Source organism: Suncus etruscus, chromosome 2 (assembly GCF_024139225.1).
Source record: "Suncus etruscus isolate mSunEtr1 chromosome 2, mSunEtr1.pri.cur, whole genome shotgun sequence".
NCBI lineage: Eukaryota > Metazoa > Chordata > Mammalia > Eulipotyphla > Soricidae > Suncus > Suncus etruscus.
In genome coordinates this window covers 170539610-170566808 of record NC_064849.1, presented here as the reverse complement: position 1 = coordinate 170566808, position 27199 = coordinate 170539610, and the positions used below count along the sequence as shown (strand labels likewise).

The window sequence follows — 27199 nt, the reverse complement described above, 5'->3', positions numbered from 1 at the left end:
AAAAGACATAGAGTAGCAAAATAGATGAGAAAATTGAATAAAACATTTTGCTGTGCACCAGAATCACATTTAAATTTTCAGAAAAGGTCAAAGGTTTGAGGACAATCTTTTAAGCAAGCAAATACATTTAAAAGGCTGGGGTGTCCATACAATTTTCATATGACACAGACTTTAAGCTTAAAAAGGTTATAAGAGACAGAGATGAACGTTTCTTAATAATTAAGAGATGAGTACATCATGAAGAAATCACATTCCTAAACATACATGCATCAAGTTGGGGACCAAGAAAATACTTAAAACAACTACTAATATACTTGAAGAAAGGTATCAATAGTAACAGAATAGAAGTAGGAAACTTCAATAGATAGATAGATCAACCTGATAGATCAACCAGGCTAAAACTTAACAAGAATATGGATTTGAAGTAAAATAAATGAAAGAGAATGTCTTAGTAGACATGTATAGGGCTGTTCATCCCCAGAAATCTGGGTACATATTTCTTTTTCACTGCACATGGGACATTCTACAAGATAGATGCCATACTGGGCCATAAAACATACCTCCATAAAATACAGAAGATAGAATTTATGTCAGCTATCTTCTTTGATAATGATCTGCTTATAAGAAGAGAATTACAAATAGAAATGAAGAAAAACTTTAATCATGAAAATTAACCAGTTTACAACTGAATAACCAGTGTGTCAGAGATGAAATCAAAGAGAAAAATCAAAAGATTTTTAGAAACAAGTAAGAACAAAGACATGAAATAGCAGAATTTGTGTGACACTGCAAAAGTGGCACTAAAAAGAAGATTTATAGCTTTGTAATTATTCATCAGGAAAGAAGGAAATGCCTGCACAAATAACAATGGCACAGCTTAAAAAATTGGAAAATGACCAATTTGGAAAATGAAGCAAAAATAGACAGGCAGAATAAAATAACAAAACTTAGGGCAGAAATTAACTGTACACAAAAAATATATCCAAAATATCAATTAAAACAAGAGTTGACTCTTTAGAAAAAAATAAGATTGATAAACCATTAGTAAGACTCACAAAGAGAGAAACTTAATCAACTCAATCAGAAGTGAAAAGAGGGAGGTCACTATATATACTAAAATATTAAAAGGTTAATCAGAATTTTTTGAGCATATTTATGCCACAAGACAAGAGAACCTAGAAAAATGAATAAATTCTTCGACTCCTATAGCCTTCCAAATGTGGTCCAAGATGATCTGGAATACCTGAACAGACATATAACCATCTAGCAAATTGAAAGGGTAATCAAAAGGTTTCCCCCAAAACAAAAGACCAGGCCCAGATGGATTCAGTAGTAAAATCTTTCAAACCTTTAAAGAGGAACTACTGTCAATACTTTTCAAACTCTTCAAGGAAATAGAAAAAGAGAGACATTTCCAAATATTTTGCATGAAGCTAACATCACCTTGAAACCAAAAGCAGACAGAGAAACTATGAGAGAGAGAGAAAGAGTGAGAATGAGTGAGTGAGTGAAAGAGAGAGAGAGAGAGAGAGAGAGAGAGAGAGAGAGAGAGAGAACTACAGACTAGTATCACTCATGGACAAGATGTAGAGATCCTCAACAAAATAATAGCAAATAGAATCTAACAGTTTATCAAGGTCTTACACCACAATCAAGTAGGATTTATTCCACAGATGCAAGAATGGTTTAACATACTAAAGTTAATCAATGTAATATACCATATCAACAGAAATAAAAAAAATCATATGAGAAAGCATTTGAAAACATCCAGAACCCACTCATAATAAAAATTCAATAAAGTGCAAATTGAAAACACTTTTCTTGGTATAATCAAGGTTATTTACCTCAAGCACATGGAAAACATTAAGTTCATTTGAGAATAACTTAAAAATCTTTTCTTTAAGATCTGGCAGGACAAGTTTGTCTTCTCTCACCACTCCTACTCAATATGGTACTAGAAGTATTGCCATAGCAATCAGGCAATAAAAAGATATCAAGGACTTCCAGATAGGAAAAGAAATGTTAAACTCTCAGTGTTTGCATATGATCAACTATATATCTAGAAAATTCTATAGACACTACTAAAAGGGTTTTAGAAACAGTACATTTGTATAATAAATTGTCAGACTACAAGTCTAGTACAGAAAAATCTATGGCTTTTCTATTTACAAATAATGAAAGAGAAGAAACAGATAATAAAAATATACTATTCACTACTGAGCCTCAGAAAATCAAGTACCTAAGAGTCAACATAACTAAAAAGGTGAAAGACTATACAAAGAAAACTATAGAAAACTACTATAAGAAATAAAGTAAGACACAAAGACATGGAGACATATACTCTGCCCATAGATGAGAAAGATCAATATAATTAATATGGCAATACTTTCAAAAGTATATTGTACAGATTTAATGCAATCCCTATAAGGATATACAATACATTTTTAAATAAGTGGATAAAAAGCTCCTGAAATTTATATGGAACAATAAATTTCCACAAAAAGCTAAAGAAAACCATGGAAAAAGATGTGAGGCATCACTTTCCCCACCTTTAAACTGTACTATAAAGCAGTCATCATTAAAATGGCATGGTATTGGGATAAAGAAAGATCCTCAGATCAATGGAATAAACTTGAATATTCTGAGACTAAGTCCCAGGTATATATGATAAATTAATCTTTAATAAAGGGGCAAGAAATACAAAGTGGAGTTAGGAAAGCCTCTTCAACAAATGATGTTTGAAAAAGTTGTCAATTATATGCAAAAAAGTGATCTCAGACCTCTCTTTAACATCATGTATAGAGGTCAACTCAAAATGAATTAAAGACTTTGATATCAGATCTGAAATTATACAGCCTGGGGAAAAAATCTAACCCCATCTTAGAAATGGGGAGAATAAATGAAGAGATATTTCCTCAAAGAAAAAATACAGACAGAAAAAAGGCACATGAAAAATTCTGCACATCACTAACTATCATGGTGATGTAATTCAAAACAGTGAGTTACTATCTCACACCACATAGATTAGCACACATCACAAAGAACAAGAACAACCAGTGCTGGTCTGGATGTAATGAGGAAAGGACTCTCATTCACTGCTGGAGGCCTCCTATGTTAAATATGTGGACTATATATTGGCATTTCCTTTCTACCTCAATATTTTCTGACAATCTACTGATTGTCCTGTTGAAGATCTTGTATATTCAGAATTCTTGACTTTAAGCATTTTTATTATTTTATTTGGTATATTTTATACAATTAGTATAATTAATATAATTCATGCCTGCATATTTTCTGTGTTTATCTCATTGAATTCATTGTACATAGATATGAATTCTTAGTTTGGATGAGGATGTTTCTGGTGATTATTTCAAATAAGATTTCTTTTACTTTTTCTCCTTCTGAAACTGCTATAAAATAACTGTTGTCCTTTTTGCTGATTTCCTATACATTTTGGTTGTATCTTAATATTTTCCCCTGACCTTTTTTGATGATTTTCTTATGTTCTCTGATATTATATTTGACTTCTTTTATTTTGCTGTTGATATTTTCATTACATTTTTACTAATTTCTTTTTACTAAAAACAATTACACTCTTTATTTTTATTTTTTTATTTCTCAAATTTTATTTTATAAGTTTTCTCTTCTTTTTAAAATTCTCTTCCACTGATTTCACACTTTCAGTGGGATGCATCAGGATTATTGCTTTGAGCAATAATCAGGGAAAATGTATCATTTTGTTGGGGTTCTCTCCAGGATTTTGTCTTCATTTATGAATTCAGATGCATTCTCATTTTCCACATTCTGCCTGGTGATATGAGAAGTCCTGGTTTCAGGGTACAAGTTCAAGTAGAGAAAAATAGCAACTAAGGTTTTATAATCACTAATGCTAGGCTGTGACTGGCGCTTGAGTGTATGTGGGCCTGAGAAATATTTCTATTTATTAAGTCTTCAGTATCACATGGTAACTGAAGTTCCAATATCAAATGTACTTGGGTGGCAATCAAGGTTTGTGATTACTAGTACCCAGAAGTGGCTGTTTTGTGAAACTTAAGTAGGCCTGAATGACAACTGGCACTCACTTTGGCTAGTAGCCAGTGGAATTTGAAACATTGGGCAGCAAACAGGAAACAAGTGATCATAAGCTCTTGGAAGTAGCTGCAGCACTGATGTCAGTTGGAGCTGAGTGGCATCTGGAATTTGCAATTCTCAGTGCCTGGCTAGGTTAGTAGTGCTAAACTCAAGCTGATCTTCTTGGAAGTCATTAGGAGTTTATTAGTGCTCCTTCTGCAAACTCTTTTCATAGTGTTTTGGGAACTTAAATTGAGGAATATTTAAAGAAAAGTCTGCTGTCTCAATACCAGCTGTTAACCTTATGTACTCAATTCTGTACAAACTAATAGGTACCACGTGGTATCCTTTGGCCTAGCAACTGAGTAAAGCAAGCAGTGGAAGACCTCACCCTGCCTCTTGTCTATGTTCTGGTATCAAAAGCTTGTCTTTTGACTGTGTAGATACAGAATACTAGCCTTCAAGTTAGAAATCTAGGGAATGTAACTGGCTTCTTTTTTGTTTATGTGCACAGGCATTTTAGATAATTATCTGCTCCCCAAAATATAGGTATTGGCTCGGGCTACATAGAGCAATTTTTGCAAAATTCCCCACAGTTTGCAACGATGGAGAGTGAGATCTATTATTGGGTCTACCCGCATTGTTATTCAAGATGGCATTTGCCAATGATTCTGATCTAGAGTTTCTTGATATCCATTCCAACACTCAAAGGGCCTCACTGAGTCATATTGGGGCTAGAGTAATAGCGCAGCGGTAGGGCATTTGCCTTGCACACAGCTGAGCCAGGAAGGATCTCGGTTTGATCCCTGGCATCCCATGTGGTTCCCCAAGCCAGAAATGATTTCTGAGCACATAGCCAGGAGTAACCCTTGAGCATCACAGGGTATGGCCCAAAAACATAAACGAAAACAAAACAAAAAAGCCTCACAGCATCAGATACAGCAAACCATCTTTTAAAGCACTACCTCAAAATATCACATTGCGATTTTTGTAAATTATGTTAACATACAAAATATTTTGTAGAAGGTAGATCACCTTGAGTATGCCATTTCATTAGTATCTGGTGATCTTCCTGGTTGCAATAAGTTAGCATGTTTCTTGAAAAATTTCAAATATTTTTGGTCTGCATTATGCCTTTCTTTCTTGCTTCCATGCAGTCCAACTCCTTTGACCAATATATCATGATTTAGACTGGGCTGTTACAAATTTAATCTCCTTCACCTTCTTCCCCCAAATAGGATAGTGCTATTGCATTTAGGAGGGATATTGCTTGTGTTAAGGTAAAAATATACTCCAGAAAGAAATGCACCATCAAAACCAAAATGTAGAAATTCACAGTGTTAACTTTTCTGTTCTATTCTACTTGAACATTTGCTTATACATGTATTCATAACTCACATTTTTTTTTGTTTTTACAGAATTTCTTTCATTGTTTGGGAGGAAAGATAACACACAAGTTGAGGAAAGTTCTCTAGACTAAATACCTATCAAAACTATAGAATTTCAAAGCAGAAACATTTGGGTAGAGTTGTAAGGAAATATTTTTGCGAGATGTGAGATAATTTAGTTTCCAGAGCATGAGTAGGTACATAAATACATGATGAATAACTGAAAACAAGAGTGCCATTTTGAATAGTCTAGTACAGGGGTGGCGAACACGTGGCTCCCTGCCAAAATGAATGCGGCTCTTTGCCTCTTATCATTATTTTGTATACTGTGGCTCTTTGCCAAGTTTGGATTTTGTTCTGCTGCTTCTGAGGAGAGATTTCCGAGCGAGTAGTCCCGTCCCCAGGCTGCGTCCTCCCATCTCCCATCCCTCGGAAACAACTGCAGGGGCCAGCAAGCGGGAGGAGCCGTGTGTCACATGTTGGGTCACATCTTGCCATGAATTCTTAGTGTGGAGGACGCAGCACACCCTCACCATCACTGCAGGATTTTTACCCTCACTCAAAATGGCAGAATGCAATATGTGTTTAATAGATTATTGTTAATATTAGATGCTTTGTGTATTTGTTTTGGCAGGTCACTGCATGGTGTCTCTCTGACTCTCACAGTTTAAACTTTTGGCTCTTTGTGTCGAACTTGTTTGCCACCCCTGGTCTAGTATCCCATAAAATTTTATCTAGAAATAGATTTTGTCTACTCAGCTAACTCTAGTTGTGTTACTTTTAAAAAAGGGATAAATACAATCTCATACCTGCAATTTTAGTTATTCTTCCATTGGTTTTATCCACTTTTACCTTTAGAATCACTGTAGACCTAGAACATGATAGACCTAGAAATTCTTCAAATATTTAACAGAATTCTTCATATATCATAAACAAATTCAGCAGAATTCTTAATATATCTTATAAAGATTACATGCTTTTGTTCTGCTGTAGAGTTAGAACTCCCTTTGGTAGTTTGGCACATTGGTATATTGGTAGTTTAGTGGGCTTGAGCATTTATTACAATGAAAGCAAGCAATTATAAAAAGGTATCAACATTGTAATCATTTTCTTTACCAGATACAATAAATAAAATATTATTTATACATGTTTTTTTGGCTATGTGTTAATAGTTTCTTATCACAGTCATGGAGAAGTCAGGAAAGAAAATGACTTTAATGATAATGACAATAGTAATAGTAATCATTCCCATTATCCACTCAAAAACATCTACTGTTTACCATCTATGATAATAAATATCCTCTATATGGACCATTATATTTAATCTTTACCTCATGAAAAAAAATTATCTCAAAATATAGATGAGTAAATTGAAGCTCAGAAAGGTGGACTAATTTGTTCAATTATTATCTTTTCTATGCAGAAGAAAAGACTAAGCTTTAAACTAGGACAGATCTTTAGAGTACTAGTGGTGAATGGCATCTTTCAATTCCTCTATGACATTATTTATATACATATGTTATAAAAACTCCGAAATCAAAAATTTTATCCACAGCAAAAAGTTTGAAGTATTAAAAAAGTGCTTGATACTCTCCTATGTCTGCTTAAAAAGCTGTTTTGTTCTACAATGTGTACGGGTGTCGGTCCTCAAAAATAAGGCTAGATAGAGTGAACAAAAACAATTGATTTGCAGATCAACTACTGAGTATTTTGAGGCTCCTTAAAAATCTGTTCAGTCTTTTGTGGCTTAAATCCTATTGCTCTTGCCCAAAGTGACTTTCTCAGCACCTAGTAGAGCACAAACTTAGACCTAAATGAATATTTTGTAATGTGATACTATTTTATGGAACTCATGCTGAATAAAAGATAAAAATTTTAAATTTTATATGCTTTATTTGTGACAAAATAAAATTGAAAATGATTCTCAAAAATAATAACCCATTTTTAGGATAAATTTGTTCATTTTTCTTCTTTTTTGAGACTTCATATTTAAGGGTACTAGTGGTAGTTATGGGTAAAAATAAGATGAGTTGAGAAATATGAGGATTTTCATAGGCTTAGTTCCATCTGTCAAGGATGAATGTGGATAGTATGTAATAGAGTAGATTGAGTGCACTGGAGCCTTAGGTTAGGTAGGACAGCTATCATTCAGAGAGATGATCATCTTAATGCTATTTCTAACCAAATTTTTGCTCTACCAGAAACTGATTGAAATACTCCCAAAGAAGGTAGAAAACCTATAATTTAGATCTGATTATGTCAGCAAATTCTTAAGTGAATTTGACCAGTTTTTCTATTAAATCAGAACTTAAATTTCTCTTCTGCTGAGTTCAAACATGTAGTCCCGTGATTCTGAAAAAAATGATCACATTTTCTGCTTTTCAAAAACCTGAGATATTGTAATATGATAGACAGTTAGATCACTGTCCCCCTACCCCATTTTTATAGACTCAAAGTTTCATGTGATTTCCCATTAATCAGGAAATGACTGCTGGAATCAGCAATGCAGTATTAAAATAGCTTCTACTCTTCTATTTAAGCTTAAGGAGCACTGAATATCACTGTCAGAGCAGTTCTATAGATAGCAAGTGATACTATCATCTATATATTTTGGATGATAGGAGAATGAATTACTACAAATTTAGTGGCTTCTGACAATTTATTCATTGTCCTATAGTTCTGAGGATTCAAGTTGTAAAGTGAAATGTTAGCAGCTCAGTTTGTTCTGAAGGATTGACAGAAGAAACCTCTTTTTTAAGTATCTTGAAGCCAGCTTGAATGTATCTTGATGGTCACTACTTTCTTCATTTACTTTTAAGATTGTATTAGCATTTTGTTGGCTTGTTTGTCTTTGGGCCATGCCCAGCTATTCTCAGATTTACTTTTGACTGTGCTCAAAGATTATTCCTGGTAGGCTTGGGATGCCTGGAATCAAACATAGGTCAGTATTGTGCGATGCAAATTGCCTAGTTGTTGTATTATCATTCAGGCCCAAGCCACGTTCTCCAACTAAAGGTCAAATGTGAAGCATCTTTGTCTCTCTGACTCTCATTATAATGACCCTTGATGTTACACAGGGTCTGTTGAGGTATTTAAAGGAATTAGTCAATGTATCTTTAAAGGTGATGACCCCCCCTCGCCCCGTAATGGCAGTTGAACTGGTACATGCACACCTGTAACTGACAACTGCCCTACTACAAAAAGAAAAAAAAGCCTGGCAGTTGGGGAGGGGGGCAGGGTGAAGACTGGAACAGAGCCTGCTGGCCCACGGAGTGACCTGAGATAAAGCATCAGCAAGATGCAGCTTACTCTGTCCCCTGGCTCTCTCTCTCACGCGTGCTCTCCCTCTCTTGATCTCTCTCTCCCCTCCTTGGGCTAAGTTACAGGTCACTACATTTGACATTCCTGGGTGGACCTCGGAAAGGGTCCAACAAAATATTTTAGAATCAACCAATTTTAGATCAACCAATTTTACTATCCTTAATTTCATTTCATTTTCAAGTCCTCTACTTTTCTCTGTAAAGTAACAAAGATTGTAAAGATTAGACCATAGAGGTCTTATGTGAGGGTATTTTAACAGGTGTTTTCTAATCACCTCTTTTACGTTCGTTAGTTTGTACCACTCATTCTTTTAAGTATTTTTAGTAGTATTCAGTAATGAAAATGTTCTACAACTACTGAAATGTCTTTCATAATCATACTGGAGAAAACTAATTGGGTTAAGGTATGCTACAAAATAAGATGCTTTGATCAATGACTCTGTTTCTAGATGTATTTAGAAGGAGGTCACTAGAAATGTTAAAATAACAGTGCCTATTAAGGAAACATGATATTCCACACTGAATGTTCTGCATGGCACAATCACATATTTGTCAGATATCAGTAGAAAGGAGTATTTGAGTTAGGAAAGTAGTTCTACTTCTGTTCCCTGTATCATCAGGACCCAGGAGAGGACTGAGTTCTGCCTATATACCAAATGACTAAATTATTAAACTAATGATGCTGACTCCCAATATGTGTGAAAGTCAGTTGAAAGAGCTAGAACTTTGTGAAAATGAAAAACATCTCATGTGAACATGCCAAAGTAGTAGAAAATGGCATGTCAGTATTCTAGTGGATAGATTCCATCTAAAGTATTTTCCAACTAACTTGGATTTGTTAGGTTTTTGTTTAAAGGAAGGGAAAATAAAAGGATTATCTCATTTTTATTTTCTGTTTGCTATCTTTTTGTGTGTGTGCATGTGTGTGTATGTGTGTGTGTGTGTGTGTGTGTTTGGTTGTTGGGTCACACCTGGCAGCACTCAGGTGCTACTCTTGGCTCTAAGCTCAGAAATCGCTCCTGGCAGGCTCAGGGGATCATATGGGATGCTGGGATTCGACCACCGTCCTTCTGCTTGCAAGACAAATGCACTACCTCCATGCTATCTCTTCGCCCCCCCTTTTTAAAATTTTATTAACTGACTGGTTTCTGGGCCACACATAGTGACTCTCAGGGGTTACTATGCACTCAGAAATCTCTCCTGGCAGTCTGAGGGATCATATGGGATACTGGGAATTGAACTGGGTCCCTTCTGGATCAGATATATGCAAGGCAAATGCCCTACCACTGTGTCTCTCCTGCTCCTCTGCTTTGCTATCTTAATCAGATCTATTATAAGAAAAATGCAGCATCCTTTGAAGAGGGGATTAGTGAGTTCAGTCCTTGATGATTTTAATCACTTCTTAGCTGCTTTCTAGTCCATCTGTTGAATTGTTAACACTTAGTCAGTCACTTGACAAATCCAAAATATGAACTGAAAAGGAGGAGGAGAATGTGAGATCATGGTTTCTGATGATTAAATGATGTTATTGGCAACACACTTGTACATCCACAGACATACACAAAAAGATGCTTATTTTCAGGTTCAGCTTGAATAGATCTTAAAGTTAATTTGAGGCAGGAATACTGTAACATCAGAATGGTTAAAAGGCAGCATATTGAAACAGATATTTATAGTTTTGCTAGGCAGTCATTTATTAGAATCAACACTTCCTTGTCATGAAGCTGGTGAGCAAATTACTTCATTATTTACTTTTTCTTATTATAAAAAATGACAAACTTTGCAGGAGTGTACCAATGGAGAAAATAGAACTAAAGGAAAGCTAAGACTGTTGTATTTACACCAATATGCAGAATATCTTAAAAAGATTCATTACCAAATAGTTGTGATGTACTCAGAAAAGAAAATCATATATAATAAATATTATAAATATAATAATATATTGTCTTATTTTAAAAGAGTGTGGTCATTATAAGACATTTTTCCTTTGTCCCCCCAAATTTTTTTTGTTTTGTTTTTAGTGTCACACCTAGTGATGCTCAGTACTCAGAAATCATTTCTGGTAGACTTCAGAGATCTTGTAGCATGCCAGTAATTAAACTCTGGTCAGCCACATGTAAGGCAAGCTCTCTACCAACTATACAATACCTTTAGTCCCACAAAAATCCCTTTAAAAGGCTATCGTTATTCAACCAGTAGCCTTGGTTCTAAGGTCTTAGAGAAAAGCCTTCCAAATACCTATCTTTTTTTTTTTTTTTTGCATTTGGACCACACCCTGTGATGCTCAAGGATTACTGCTGGCTATGTGCTTCATAAATAGCTTCTGGCTTGGGGGAACCATATGGGAAGCTGGGGGATCAAACTGCAGTTCATTCTAGGTTAGAGTGTGCAAGGTAGACACCCTACCACCGCTTGTGCTACTGCTCTGGCCCCAATCTCCCAAATTTTTGAGAGGTTCTCCTTGGGGGCTCTGGGAACTTCATTTGCGACTCCCTTGATGTTTTTCACATGTTATATGTTCTTGGTAGTTTGAAAATTTCATTAATGTATTTCAACTTCTGATGATTGTCCCCTTATAATTATTTTATCTTTAAAAAATCTTTTATTGTTTAGTGTAAGTTCTTTATTTTGTCACCCAGAGGTACATAAAAATAAAGTTCTTTTTAACTGTTAGTTTTTTTTTAAATTTTTATGAGATACACATTGTGGAGCTTAAGCTACTACTCCTAGCTCTGTGTTTAGGATAGTCCTTCGGTGATCCTGTGGTTCTGGTGATTCTAACACTGGTTTGCTGCATTTAGAGCAAATTTTTCTCCTCTGTACTTTTTTTCTTACCTTTAACTGTAGTTTCTTTTTTTTTTCTTTTTGATTTAAAAATTCTTTATAGTTGGGTTACAGACAAAAATATTTCAGGACCAATCACACCACCAGTGTAGACTTCCCTTCACCAATGTTCCCAGAGTGCACCCCTGTCCCCTTGCCAGCTAGTATAATAGGCCCATTTTAAGTTTTGATTGTTTTTTATTTAAACAACTTTATTACATACAGGATTGTGTTTGGGTTTCAGTCATGTAAAGAACACCACCCATCACCAGTGCAACATTCCTCTCACCAATGTCCCAAATCTCCCTCCTACCCACACAACCCCCACCTGTACTCTAGACAGGCTTTTGATTTCCCTCATACATTCTAATTATTAGGATAGTTCAAAACATAGTTATTTCTCTAACTAAACTCATCCCTATTTGTGGTGAGCTTCATGAGGTGAGCTGTAACTTCCAGCTCTTTTCTCTTTCGTGTCTGAAAGTTATTATTGCAAGAATGTCTTTCATTTTTCTTAAAACCCATAGATGAGTAAGACCATTCTGCAACTTTCTCTCTCTGACTTATTTCACTCAGCATAATAGATTCCATGTAAATCCATGTATAGGAAAATTTCATGACTTCATCTCTCCTGACAGCTGTATAATATTCCATTGTCTATATGTACCAGTTTCTTTAGCCATTCATCTGTTGAAGGGTTTCTTGGCTGTTTCCAGAGTCTTGCTATGGTAAATAGTGCTGCAATGAATATAGGTGTAAGGGAGGGATTTTTGTATTATATTTTTGTATTGTATTTTTTGTTCCTAGGGTATATTCCTAGGAGTGGTATAGCTGGGTCATATGGGAACTCGATTTTCAGTTTTTGGAGGAATCTCCATATTGCTTTCCATAAAGGTTGAACTAGACAGCATTCCCACCAGCAGTAAAGAAATCCTAAATGGAGCAAAGAAAGCCTCTTCAACAAGTGGTGTTGGCACAACTGGCTAGCCACTTGCAAAAAATTGAACTTAGACCTCCAGCTAACATCATGTACGAAGGTTAAATCCAAATGAATTAAAGACCTCGATATCAGACCTAAAACCATAAGATATATAGAATAACAAGTAGGTAAAACACTCCAGAACATTGAGACTAAAGACATCTTCAAGGAGGAAACTGCACTCTCCAAGCAAGTGAAAGCAGAGATTAACAGATGGGAATATATTAAACTGAGAAGCTTCTGCACCTCAAAAGAAATAGCACCCAGAATACAAAAGCCCCCCACTGAGTGGGAGAAACTATTCACCCAATACCCATCAGATAAGGGCCTAATCTCTAAAATATACAAGGCATTGACGGAAATTTACAAGAAAAAACATCTAATTCCATCAAAAAATGGGGAGAAGAAATGGACAAAGTGTCTGCACTTTGACAAAGAAGAAATACAAATGGCCAAAAGACACATGAAAAAATTCTCCTCATCACTAATCATCAGGGAGATGCAAATCAAAACAACTATGAAGTACCACCTCACACCCCAGAGTTTGGCACAAATCACAAAGAATGAGAACAAGCAGTGTTGGCAGGGATGTGGAGAGAAAGTAACTGTAGTTTCTTAAAGGTATAAAGTAAACTACAATTTATTAGAACACCCCTATTTACATAACTACAGATTTCAACTTTTTTCTAAGTTGAAAAACATTATTACAGCTGAACATATTATTAGCCTTTTATTCAAGGTTTAGAAGATCAACCATTACATACTCATTTTTAGTTTAAGATGTAAATACATCTAAATAGTGATTTAGTCTGAAAACACTTGTAGCTATTTCATCATTTGAGCTAAATTATTATATGATGTTAAAATAAATAACAAATGTAGGTGTTCACAATATCTAAAAATTTAGTGTTAAGATTCAGCAAAACACTTCATCTGGAAAATGTGTGGCAGAATGTATATAGGTCATTATGCTTTGACCTATAATCATATTTTCAAAAACCTTGTTAAGTATATCTTAGGTTTAGAGACAGAGCTAAAGAATGTCCAGGAACCGGCCGGCAGACTGCTGCAGAAGCTGGATTCCCTGCTTGGGACATCAGGCGGGGAAAAGACACGAATCTAAGCCTGCACAGAGGGGCCCAACTGTGAGTGTGAACTGTAAATATCTGTCTACTGTCCTCTTGTGTGAAACTCTTGGGAGTGGAGCAAAAGAGGCTCCAGAAATCTGCTCTCCCTATCCCGGAGGCCATTTCCAGGGTGGGATTCAGAACATAAAAACCGGCCGGCAGACTGCTGCAGAAGCTGGATTCCCTGCTTGGGACATCAGGCGGGGAAAAGACACGAATCTAAGCCTGCGCAGAGGGGCCCAACTGTGAGTGGTGAACTGTAAATATCTGTTCTACTGTCCTCTTTGTGTGAAACTCTTGGGAGTGGAGCAAAAGAGGCTCCAGAAATCTGCTCTCCCTATCCCGGAGGCCATTTCCAGGGCGGGATTCAGAACATAAAAACCAGCAGGCAGACTGCTGCAGAAGCTGGATTCCCTGCTTGGGACATCAGGCGGGGAAAAGACACGAATCTAAGCCTGCGCAGAGGGGCCCAACTGTGAGTGTGAACTGTAAATATCTGTCTACTGTCCTCTTGTGTGAAACTCTTGGGATTGGAGCAAAAGAGGCTCCATCAGAGCACGGCGCTCCGCTTCGCTACGCTGCCGTGCGCTCCTTCTAAGAAAAGAACACCATTGCAACAATAAGAAAAAATCACAATAAGAACTGTGCTATATCAGAGAAGCAAGCATTTCTCTCTGGACTGTCTTCTCTGTTGCATGCTCGGGCCTAAGATTTGACCCAGTGTGAGGCTTCATCCACGGAGGACTCCCCTCCCTTAGAGGCAAGCCAGCCCATACAGAAAGGGAGGAGCCAGAGGAGTGTGCTGCCTACATCATATAGACAATGAATACCACCACAACACGTAGAAAAACCCACAATACAAGTGTGACAATGGGGAAACAACGCAGGCCAGCATCAGACATAGAGAATGAAGATGACAATTCTGAGGACCAGATAATGACTGAACAACTAATCAACCTCTCAGATAAGGACTTTAGACTAGCAATATGGAAGGTGCTCTACAGACTCCAAGAAACCATGGATCGAGTTGAACAGAACACTAATAAGAACCAAGAAAATATGAAGGCAGAAATGACAAAACTCCAAACTGAAATAACATGTCAACTAACAGGACTGAAAAAGTCAGTAAACGAAGTGAATGACAAAATGGATAAGCTCTGGGACAGGGTATCAGAAGCTGAGAATAGACTTGGTGCTGTGGAAGATGAGATACATAACAATTCCATACAGCAGGAGAGATTGGACAAAAAACTTAAAGCAAATGAGCAGACAACGGAAAAATTAGTCAAAGAATGAGAACAGATGAAAATAAGAAGTCTATGATAAGATCAACAGAAACAACTTAAGAATCATTGGCGTCCCAGAGACCCCAGGAAGAAAATTCCCAGGAAGAATCAATGGTCAAGAACATCATTAAAGAGAAACTTCCAGAGCTAAAGAATTATAGGTGATCAAATCCTGCATGCTCGAAGAGTACCAACCAAAAGAGACCCCAGAAAAACCACCCCAAGACACATCCTAGTCACAATGACAAATCCCACAGATAGAGACAGAATTCTGAAAACAGCAAGATCAAAAGGGGAAATTACATTCAAGCAAGCATTCTTGAGATTTACAGCAGACCTGTCACCAGAAACACTCAATGCCAGAAAGCAGTGGTGGGATATTGTGACAAGACTGAATGAAATGAATGCTTCACCCAGAATACTATACCTAGCAAAACTCACTTTCCGGTTTGACGGAAGAATACATGGTTTCACTGACAAAAAGCAGCTCAGAAACTTTACAGACACAAAACCAGTCTTAAGAGAAAAACTGAAAGACCTAATTTAAGACAAGACTAACCAAAAGACACCAAATTTCGATATAAAGATGGCATTAAATCCCAGGACAATTCTTTCTCTCAACGTCAATGGTCTAAATGCACCAGTCAAGAGACACAGAGTGGCTAAATGGATCAAAAAACTCAATCCAACCTTCTGCTGCCTACAAGAAACACACCTGAATAGTCAGAACAAACATAGACTCAAAATAAAAGGCTGGAGAAAAATCATCCAAGCAAACAACACCCATAAAAAAGCTGGAGTGGCCATACTAATATCAGATAATGCAAACTTTATACTCAGGAAGGTTGTAAGGGACAAAGATGGACATTTTATATTAATCAAGGGGTATATAGAGCAGGAAGAATTCACTCTCCTAAACATATATGCACCAAATGAGGGGCCAGCAAAATATTTAATACAACTGTTGACAAATCTGAAAAATAATATCAATAACAAGACAATAATTGTGGGGGACCTTAACACAGCTTTGTCAACACTGGATAGGTCAACCAGACTGAAACCCAACAAGAATATACTAGACCTGAGGAGAGAAATGGAAGAAAGAGGCCTAGAGGATATATATAGGACACTCCACCCCCAGAAACCTGGATACACATTCTTCTCCAATGTACATGGGACATTCTCCAGGATAGACTACATGCTGGCACATAAAACATATCTCCATAATATCAAGAGGATAGAAATTTTGCAGATTACCTTTGCTGACCACAAGGCTCTGACATTATCTGTGAATTCCAAAGGGACTCAGAAGAAAAACATTAACACCTGGAAGTTAAACAGCCTCATACTCAATAACCAGTGGGTCCGAGATGAAATCAAGGAGGAAATCAAAAGGTTCCTGAAAACAAATGACAATAAAGACACAAACTATCAGAACTTATGGGACACAGCAAAAGCAGTACTGAGAGGAAATTTATAGCTTTGCAAGCACACATCAGGAAGGAAGAAGGAGCTTACCTGAGTAGCTTAATGACACAGCTAATAGAACTAGAAAGTGCTCAACAAAAGGACCCAAAAATAGGAAGACAGAAGGAAATAACAAAGCTGAGAGCAGAAATCAATGAAGTGGAAACCCAAAAAACAATCTGAAAGATCAACGAAAGCAGAAGTTGGTTCTTTGAAAAAATAAACAAGATTGATAGACCACTGGCAAACCTAACAAAGAAAGAGAGAGAGAGAAACTTGATAACTCGTATTAGGAATGAAAAAGGAGAGATCACTACTGATATGACAGAGATTCAAAGGGTAATCAGAAACTACTTTGAGAAACTCTATGCCACTAAAAATGAGAACCTGGAAGAAATGGATAAATTCTTGGACTCTTATAATCTTCCACGGTTGAAGGAAGAGGATGTAGCATATCTAAACACCCCCATCACCATTGGTGAAATCAAAACGGTAATCAAAGGTCTGCCGAAAAACAAAAGCCCAGGCCCAGATGGATTCACTAATGAATTCTTTCAAACTTTCCAAGAGGAACTACTACCAATCCTGGCAAGACTCTTTCATGAAATTGAACAAACGGAAACACTTCCAAATAGCTTTTATGAAGCCAACATCACCTTGATACCTAAACCAGACAGAGATGCTACAAAAAAAGAAAATTACAGACCAATATCGCTGATGAATGCCGATGCAAAGATCTTCAACAAAATCCTGGCAAATAGGATTCAATGCCTCATTAAGAAGATTATCCACTATGATCAAGTAGGTTTCATCCCAGGAATGCAAGGCTGGTTTAACATCCGTAAATCCATCAACATCATACACAACATCAATAACAAGAAAAATAAAAACCACATGATCATATCAATAGATGCAGAGAAAGCATTTGATAAGGTCCAAAACCCATTCTTGATCAAAACTCTCAGCAAGATGGGAATGGAAGGAACCTTTCTCAATCTAGTTGAAGCCATCTACCACAAGCCAATGGCAAATATTATCCTCAACGGTGAAAAACTAAAAGCCTTCCCTCTAAATTCTGGTACAAGACAAGGCTGTCCTCTCTCACCACTCCTATTCAACATAGCACTGGAATTACTTGCTATAGCGATTAGGCAAGAAAAAGATATCAAGGGAATTCAGATAGGAAAGGAAGAAGTCAAGCTCTCACTGTTTGCAGATGACATGATACTCTACTTAGAAAACCCTAAAGACTCCACCAAAAAGCTTCTAGAAACAATAGACTCATATAGCAAATTGGCAGGCTACAAAATTAACACACAAAAATCAATGGCCTTTCTATACACCAATAGCAATAAGGAAGAAATGGACATTAAGAAAATAATCCCATTCACAATAGTGCCACACTAACTCAAATATCTTGGAATCAACTTGACTAAAAATGTGAAGGACCTATACAAAGAAAACTATAAAACTCTGCTCCAAGAAATAAGAGAGGACACGCGGAAATGGAAACGCATACCCTGCTCGTGGATTGGCAGGATTAACATCATCAAAATGGCAATACACCCCAAGGCATTATACAGATTTAATGCTATCCCTCTAAAGATACCCATGACATTCTTCAAAGAAGTGGATCAGGCACTTTTGAAATTCATTTGGAACAATAAACACCCTCGAATAGCTAAAGCAATCATTGGGAAAAATGAATATCGAGGAATTACTTTCCCCAACATTTAAACTGTACTACAAAGCAATAGTTATCAAAACAGCATGGTATTGGAATAAGGACAGGCCCTCAGACCAGTGGAATAGACTTGAATACTCAGAAAATGTTCCCCAGACATACAAACCACCTAATTTTCGATAAAGGAGCAGGAAACCCTAAATGGAGCAGGGGAAAGCCTCCTCAACAAGTGGTGTTGGCACAATTGGATAGCCGCTTGCAAAAAATTGAACGTAGACCCCCAGCTATCATCATATGCACGAAGGTAAAATCCAAATGGATTAAAGACCTCGATATCAGCCCCAAAACCATAAGATATATAGAACAGCACATAGGCAAAACACTCCAGGACATTACAGCATCTTCAAGGAGGAAACTGCACTCTCCAAGCAAGTGAAAGCAGAGATTAACAGATGGGAATATATTAAGCTGAGAAGCTTCTGCACCTCAAAGGAAATAGTGCCCAGGATACAAGAGCCACCCACTGAGTGGGAGAAACTATTCACCCAATACCCATCAGATAAGGGGCTAATCTCCAAAATATACAAGGCAACTGACAGAACTTTACAAGAAAAAAACATCTAATCCCATCAAAAAATGGGGAGAAGAAATGAACAGACACTTTGACAAAGAAGAAATACAAATGGCCAAGAGACACATGAAAAAATGCTCCACACTCACTAATCATCAGGGAGATGCAATCAAAAACAACGATGAGATACCACCTCACACCACAGAGAATGGCACACATCACAAAGAATGAGAACAAACAGTGTTGGCGGGGATGGTGGAGAGAAAGGAACTCTTATCCACTGCTGGTGGGAATGCCGTCTAGTTCAAACCTTTATGGAAAGCGATATGGAGATTCCTTCAAAAACTGGAAATCGAGCTCCCATATGATCCAGCTATACCACTCCTAGGAATATACCCTAGGAACACAAAAATACAGTACAAAAACCCCTTCCTCACACCTATATTCATTGCAGCACTATTTACCATAGCAAGACTCTGGAAACAACCAAGATGCCCTTCAACAGATGAATGGCTAAAGAAACTGTGGTACATATACACAATGGAATATTATGCAGCTGTCAGGAGAGATGAAGTCATGAAATTTTCCTATACATGGATGTATACGGAATCTATTATGCTGAGTGAAATAAGTCAGAGAGAGATAGAAAAACGCAGAATGGTCTCACTCATCTATGGGTTTTAAGAGAAATGAAAGACATTCTTTGCAATAATAATTTCCAGACACAAAAGTGAAAAGAGCTGGATGTTCCAGCTCACCATAGGAAGCTCAACCACAAAGAGTGATGAGTTTAGTTAGAGAAATAACTACATTTTGATTTTCCTTTATAATGAGAATGTATGAGGGGAAATGGAGAGCCTGTTTAGAGTACAGGCGTGGGTTGGGTGGGTTAGGAGGGAGACTTGGACATTGGTGATGGGAATGTTGCACTGGTGATGGGTGGTGTTCTTTACATGACTGAAACCCAAAAACAATCATGTATGTAATCAATGTGTTTAAATAAAAAAATAAAAATTAAAAAAAAAAAAGAATGTCCAGGATATCTAGAAACTCTTACAAGAAGATAGAATGAGTTTGACGAAGAAGACAATCATTAAAAAACATAAAAGAGAACAAATGCAGCACTCCCAGCTAAAGTAACTAGGATTTGGTTCATATTGTTTCTGAGAAAAACAAAAACTTAGTTGGAAAATGCTAGACAGCAGACTTTTTCTTAGCAAGAATAAAGAATTTTGTAGAAAGTAAATCTGACAGCAGAAGAATATTAAATACTTTAAATAAAGGCCAGAAATTGGCACATGTAGAGAGAAGAATTTTGAAAAAAATGATATTCACTAACCTCTACCTATTTGAGATGTTTAGATAAAGATTTACCACGGATCTATTATGTTCAATGAATAGATTAGTAGTGAGAGGTTTAAAAAAATTTAACAAAATTATTGTCTTAAAATGCTTACATTTAGTTCATTCAGTGTGAAGAATGCCCCAAATTAATTCAGCCATGTTGCCTGCCCTGTGGACCACAGTTACAATGGCGACAAACAACAAGCAGCCCACTTGATATCGTGTTTACAGCCTGTCGCTTGTTTTGGATGATTTAAAGAACTTTTTTTCAGTGGACATTCAGGTCTGCTCTCATGCTGACCTCAATCTTAGATTACATAAAGGAGTAGGGCATGTCTATGGAAACCCCTCAAAGCAACTATAGTCAGAGTTCAACTGGTCAAGTTATCATGTCCAATCTGTAGCACATTGCTGAACAAAGAAACCTGCAATTGAGGCTCTGTGAATGATCAAGTTCAAGTACTCTGATGGCCAAAATATCCAAATCTCCAAGAAATGTTTTTTACCAAGTTTAATTTGGATGGGATTAAATACATCATAGATTTAAAGATATGGTGTCCTGAGAGGCAGGCCATATCTGGGCCTAGTCACCTCCAAGAAGGCTCTAGAATGGGGGCCTTCTTCCCAACCTTTCAATCAGCTTCCTTCTGGGTTCCAGTGTCATCACTGTTTCTCTGTCCTTAGGGGCCAGCCAGGTAAGACTGTCAGCTTCCTTCTGGGTTCCAGTGTCATCACTGTTTCTCCTGTCCTAGGGGCCAGCCAGGTAAGACTGTCTTTTTGGGTCTTTCTCAGCTTCTTCCTTCCTTCCTTCCATCTCTCCTTCCTTCCTTCCTTCCCTTCCTTCCTTCCTCCTCCCTTCCATTCCTCCCTCCCTCCCTTCCCTTCCTCCCTCCTCCCTTCCTTCTTTTCCCTTCCACCCTTCCTTCCTTTCTTCCATCCTTCCTCCCGCCCTTCCTTCCTTTCCCTCCCTCCTTCCTTCTTTCCTCCCTCCCTTCCTTTTCCTCCCTCCTTTCTCCCTCCCTCTCCCTCCCTCCTTCCTTCCTTCCGTCCTTCCTTCCTTCCTTCCTTCCTTCCTTCCTTCCTTCCTTCCTTCCTTCTTCCTTCCTTTCTTCCTTCATTTTCTCAAACCATGCAGATGCTAGGGCTTTACAATTTATGTCATAGACTTCCTGGCAGATTGAATCTAGCACTTCTTTCAATACCCTGAGAATCCAGCACTCCAAACTACTAAATGTAACAATCAATGGGAAGCTAAAGAAGACATCTATTGTGGGGGTTATGGAGAGAAATTCTGGTAAATTTTCAAATCCACTCAAACGACTGAACTTTATAGATGAGAACCTAAAATCAACACTTAATGATTTAGCAATGAAAATCATGGAGTCACTAGCCTTTGAAATTAAAAAATCTATAGATAAACAATTCAATCAACTCAAAGTACATGTTTGCAAGCCATAATAGAATTACTCAGTCGGAGAATTGCATAGAAGAACTTGAAGACAAATTACAAGCCGGCTTGGATAAAGAAGTCAAAAAAGAAAGGGGAGACAAAATCCTGATGGAAAATGTAAGGTGCTTAATGAACAAAGACAGAAGAAATAATTCAAGAGGCAAGAGTGACAAACAAAATAGATCATAACAGAACAATGCCAAAACATTTAATAATCCAAATAGCAAAAACAAACAAACAAAAACAAAACAAAAAACAAAGAGAGAGTTTGACTCTTTAAAGTAGTAAGGGAGGAAAAACCCTCAAGTATAAAGGAAACAACATAAGAATCAAACCAGATCTTTCATTTGAAACAATCCAGGCAAGAAAAGATTAGAATTGACATATTCAAGCTACTGAATGAAAAAAACTTTCAATCTAGAGTCCACATTCCAACAAAACTCGCAATCACGTACGATGGAGGGTTAAAAACATTTGCAGACAAAAAAGAACTCTCAATATTTGTGCTTACAAAGCTGACCCGAAATGAGCTACTCAAAGAGCAGTTACATAAAGCAAATCCCCAATTGAAACAACTTTACACAATATAATGAAACAATGGCCCTTTCTGTCAATAGTTTCTGTAAATATCAATAGATATTAGATTCAGAAGAAAGGGCTCATTATGTCATAACAAAAATTCTAATCTAATTTTTATTGAGACCAATGTGAATTACAAGTCTTTTGCATTATATTTAAGGTACGTAGTGATAGTGAATAAGGGCCATTCCCACCACCAATGTTGTCCTCCCTCCATCCCTGTTCCCTGCATGCATCTGATACCTTCCCCCATTAACCCTGGATTGATAGTGAAACAGATCCCTTTGTGTATAGCTTGTTCTTGATTGGGAGTCTTAATTCTGTTGTCATTGACTTTGGGTTTGATATTTAGGTCTGATCATTTTTTTTAAATATGGAATGCTTCACAAATTTGCGTGTCATCCTTGCGCAGGGGCCATGCTAATCTTCTCTGTATCGTTCCAATTTTAGTATATGTGCTGCCGAAGCGAGCACATCTGATCATTTTTATATCCACTCAAATTTCAAATGACTGCTTCTTTCTGGTATCATCTACTTTTTTATTTTTCCTCAATTTATGAGGCAGAACAAGATGATTCAAGTTCTGTGGTACTGTTGGAAAAAAGAACAAAACAAGAAACCAGAATTGGCAAAAAAAAAACACAACAGTAACAAGAAAAAAACAACAAAACAATAAGAAGAAAGTAAAAGAAAGGGAAAGAAAAAAATAACAGGGAGAGGGATAGTGTGGCAAGTTTTTAATTTATTTTTTTTTCATAGGCACAGTAAGTATTGGGGATATTAGAAAAAAAATTCCCTTGGCCTAAGAAATACAGGGTTTCTCCACTCCAGCACCTTACTGTCATAAAAACAACTAAGGTTCCGGACATGTTCATTATCTAACCCCAAGGTCTTTTTATGGTGCCAGGAAATGTTCTGCTCAGTTGTGGCTGAATAAATCAGTCTTCTATCATTAGAGATCTTAGTATTGATTTGAACAGATCCTAGGGCAAACTCTAGGATAGTGTCTTTCTTTATGGCTCTAGAAGTTCTGCTTCATCATGATTGTTGTAGTCAGTTTTCTGTAATTAGTGATCTTGGTTTTTGGTTTCAGAAGTTATGTTCAGTCATGTTTGATCTCTGGAATTAGAGATCTTTGTTTTTGTACAAATCCTAGGCTGCAGCCTAGACTAGGGTCTTGCTTTTTGGTCTCAGGAAGAGTTGACAAAGTCATGGTTGTCAAAGTCAGTCTTCTGTAATTAGTAATCTTGGTTTTTGTACAGATCAAAGGATGAAGTGTCTTCTGATTTTATGCTATCCTATGAGGTAGGCAATCTGCTCCTAGATCAAGTTGTAGCTGTTTCTTTGTCATCAAGATGTCATATCAACCTGGCTCAAGTTGGTGCCAGCGTGGTATTAGAAACTCCTCATGGGGAATTTAATTCCTGGTGCTGTTGCAGGGAACTGTGTCTGTTCTATGGTTGGGACCTGGGGTTTGGGGTTGGACAGTCGCTGCCCGATCACATGGAGTCTTAGTCAAGTCCCCATGACTAGTGAAGAATACATAAATTTTATACTGCAGTGGAGCCTTACAATCTTAATACTTTTCATAGTGACTTGGCTTAGACTTCAGGAGATTGAACATTGACCATTCACCCCTAAACCTTGTATCTCATCTGTGGAAACAACCATGGTTTTCTACACTAGTACCAGGAATCGGACTTCTACCAGCAAAGGCCCTACTGCTGCTGCCTTGGCATTGACTTACTCCAGGGTGGGTTCATATGACACCTTGATGATTTGGTAACAACAATAACCTGCTTTCATAGCAGGGTTCTCTGCATTGCCACCTAATGGTGAGATGAAAACTAGAAGACACTCCATGTCACCCTGACATCAACATAGGATCTGTACAGAAACCAGGATCTCTAGCTACAGAAACCTGACAGCCACAACTGTGATTGTGAAGAGCTTTTACTGGGACCACAGAGAAAGACATTGGGGGTTGGACAACTTAGTATTCCTGGAGCCTGGAGTTGGTCTTATGCTAGTATACTTCATGGTTAAGGTCTCCCTGTTTTTAGGACAAAGGATTTTTCCTTTCTATTTCCCCATATTTTGCTGTGCCTATGCAAACAACACACATGCATCTTTTATATTGTATTTTTATCTTTAAAAATAAGAGCTTGCTAAACCTTCTGCTATTAGATTAATGACTTTATTGAAGATACCGTAATCTTCACAAATATACTTACTACTGAACTTTCCTTTTTTTTCTTCCCTTCCATTTTTTTTAGTTTTTCTTTCTATTTTTTCTATTTTTTGCTTTCCCTCATATTGAAACAAATGTATTATGATTAGTTATATTAACTATATGATGCATTTTCTTTAAATTAAAAAAATTTAAAAATATATGGTGGCTTGAATGTGGTGATTTTAAATACTACATCGTTTGAAGACATCATGAAGACAGTGGCACATTTCAGATTCTGTGGACTCAAATGCATTCATAATTGTGATCCTCTTGAAAAATGCTGCCACTGCACTTTCGAATAACTCAGTGCTCTCTCTACAGAGTTCCTGCTTACTCCCTCCACTCTCCCCACCCTATTGAACTTATCACAATAAATTCTTCTCAAACAAAACATGCCTCTGATTTATAAATTCTGGATTTACATCATGCTAAAACACTTATATAAAATTAATCATAAAAGCATGAAAACTATTATAATTCCTTTGGAGAATGCCTGATAGTTTAAGAGTATGGGATAATTAGGCTGTTTCCAGAGTCTGGCTATTGTAAGCAACGCTGCAATGAATATAGGTGTGAGAAAGGGATTTTTGTATTGTATTTTTGTGTTCCTAGGATATATCTCTAGGAGTGGTATAGCTGAATCGTATGGGAGCTCAACTTCCAGCTTTTGAAGAAATCTCCATATCACTTTCCACAAAGGTTGGACCAGATGGCATTCCCACCAGCAGTAAATAAGAGTTCCTTTTTCTTCACATCCCAGCCAGCACTGCATGTTTTCATTTTTTTTGATGTGTGCCAATCTCTGTGGTGTAAAATGGTACCTCATAGTTGTTTTTATTTGCATCTCCCTGATGATTAGAGATGGGAAGCATTTTTTTCATGTGCCTTTTATCTATTTGTATTACTTTTTGTCAAAGTGTCTGTTCATTTCTTCTCCCCATTTTTGGATAAGGTTAGATGTTTTTTCTTTTATTTTTTTTTGTAAAGTTCTGTCAGTGCCTTATATATTTTGGATATTAACCCCTTATCTGATGGGTATTGGGTGAATAGTTTCTCCCAATCAGTGGGTGGTTCTTTATTTTGGGCACTATTTCCTTTGAGGTGCAGAAGCTTCTCAGCTTAATATAGTACCATTTATTTATTTCTGCTTTCACTTGTTTGGAGATACTGTTTCCTCTTTAAAGATACTTTTAGTCTCAATGTCATGGAGTGTTTGACCTATATTTTGTTCTATATACTTTATGGTTTCAGGTCTGATATCTAGGTCTTTAATCTATTTGGATTTTACATTTGTACATGATGTTAACTGGAGGTCTAAGTTTGCTTTTTTTACAAGTGGCTAGCCAATTGTGCCGACACTACTTATCGAAGAGGCCTTCCCTGCTCCATTTAGGATTTCTTGCACCTTTATTAAAAATTAGGTGATGGTATATCTGGGGAACATTCTCTGAGTACTCAAGCCTATTCCACTGATGCCCCTCAATAGATGAATGGTTAAAGAAACTATGGTACATATACACATTGGAATATTATGCAGCCATCAGAAGAGATGAAGTCATGAAATTTTCCTATACATGGATGTATATGGAATCTATTATGATGAGTGAAATAAGTCAGAGGGAGAAAGATAAACACAGAATGGTCTCACTCATCTATGGGTTTTAAGAAAAATGCAAAACATTTGTGTAATGATTCTCAGAGACAAAATAGAGGAGGACTGGAGGGTCTAGCTCCTGAAGATCACCAGAGAGATTGTTTAGTGCAGTCACAGAAATAATTAAACTGAGAATTATCATAACAAAATGTGACTGAATGAGGTAAGTAGAAAGCCTCTAGAGTACAGGCGTGTGTGGGGTGGGAAGGAAGGACACTTGCAATAATGGTCATAGGAATTTTGCACTGTTGAAGGATTTTTTGTATATATATATATAAATATATATATATATATATATAAATCAAAAAAGAAAGAAAAGAAAGGATAAAGCCTCCCAATTCTTACCACAGGCTGTGTTCTTTACACTAACTGTTTAGAAAGAGGAGGTACAGTAAATGCATCCCATATACACCTCAACCCAGGCCCTTTGCCTGTTCTGTATTGTGAATGGGGGTACAAAAAAAGAGAATGGGCTAATTATAAAGGGGAGTCTCAGAAAAATTCTCTTTGGATAGACTTGCAGTGTAGGGAGGGATAAATGGCAAGAAAGAAGAGGACTAGGAGGCAGATGAGTGTTGGATATGTGAATTCACATGAATATTGTGATCAGAGTTGTTTGTTCAAGTTAAAGGGTCATTAAGAATAATTTAAACTTAAATACTGGAGTATGATTATAAATGTTTTGTGGTGTCCTTAGAAAGAAAATTTGGGAGTGTTGAACTATTTTTCTGCAGTTGATAACTATTTTTTTGCCTTTACTTAAACAGAAAAATGGTGTGATGATCTGATAAGAATAAAATTGAAAGGCAGAAAATCTGGATGTGCTTGAATAAGAAATATCTGCAAGTACATGCTGAATTAGTTTGTGCTCTTGGAAAAGAATAGAGAGTTTTCATGATGGCATATATACTGGGGTTGCTTCAACCACTTCAGGCATCAATAGTTGCCTTGACACTCATTTAGCAACTCATCTTTGTCAAATAATGAGCTCACCGCTTTAGAGCCTTTAGCAGCCTAGCAACCACAGAGCCATAGCAATGTTGTTTATCATCTTCTTGTCCAGCCTAATGACACACGAGTCTGTTCTTTCTTAGATTGAATTGGAAAAATATCTCTGTTGGACTTTATAGAAATATAACAACTTTCAAAACAGACTTGGTTATAAGTCTCCTGTGAATTTGCTTTCAGTGCTAATTAGTTTCTAGAGTTGTCAGGGAGTACTT

At 36.9% G+C, this 27199-nt stretch overlaps 2 non-coding genes across 2 annotated transcripts; one reads left to right on the top strand and one right to left on the bottom strand.

Moving 5' to 3' along the window:
• Positions 1-22456: 22456 nt before the first annotated feature.
• LOC126003061 (U6 spliceosomal RNA) lies at positions 22457-22563 on the bottom strand. Its single transcript, XR_007493605.1, has one exon. It is a non-coding gene; the product is annotated as a U6 spliceosomal RNA (small nuclear RNA).
• A 3741-nt stretch (positions 22564-26304) lies between these two features.
• Positions 26305-26437, top strand: LOC126002556 (small nucleolar RNA SNORA51). Its single transcript, XR_007493243.1, has one exon. It is a non-coding gene; the product is annotated as a small nucleolar RNA SNORA51 (small nucleolar RNA).
• Positions 26438-27199: the final 762 nt, after the last annotated feature.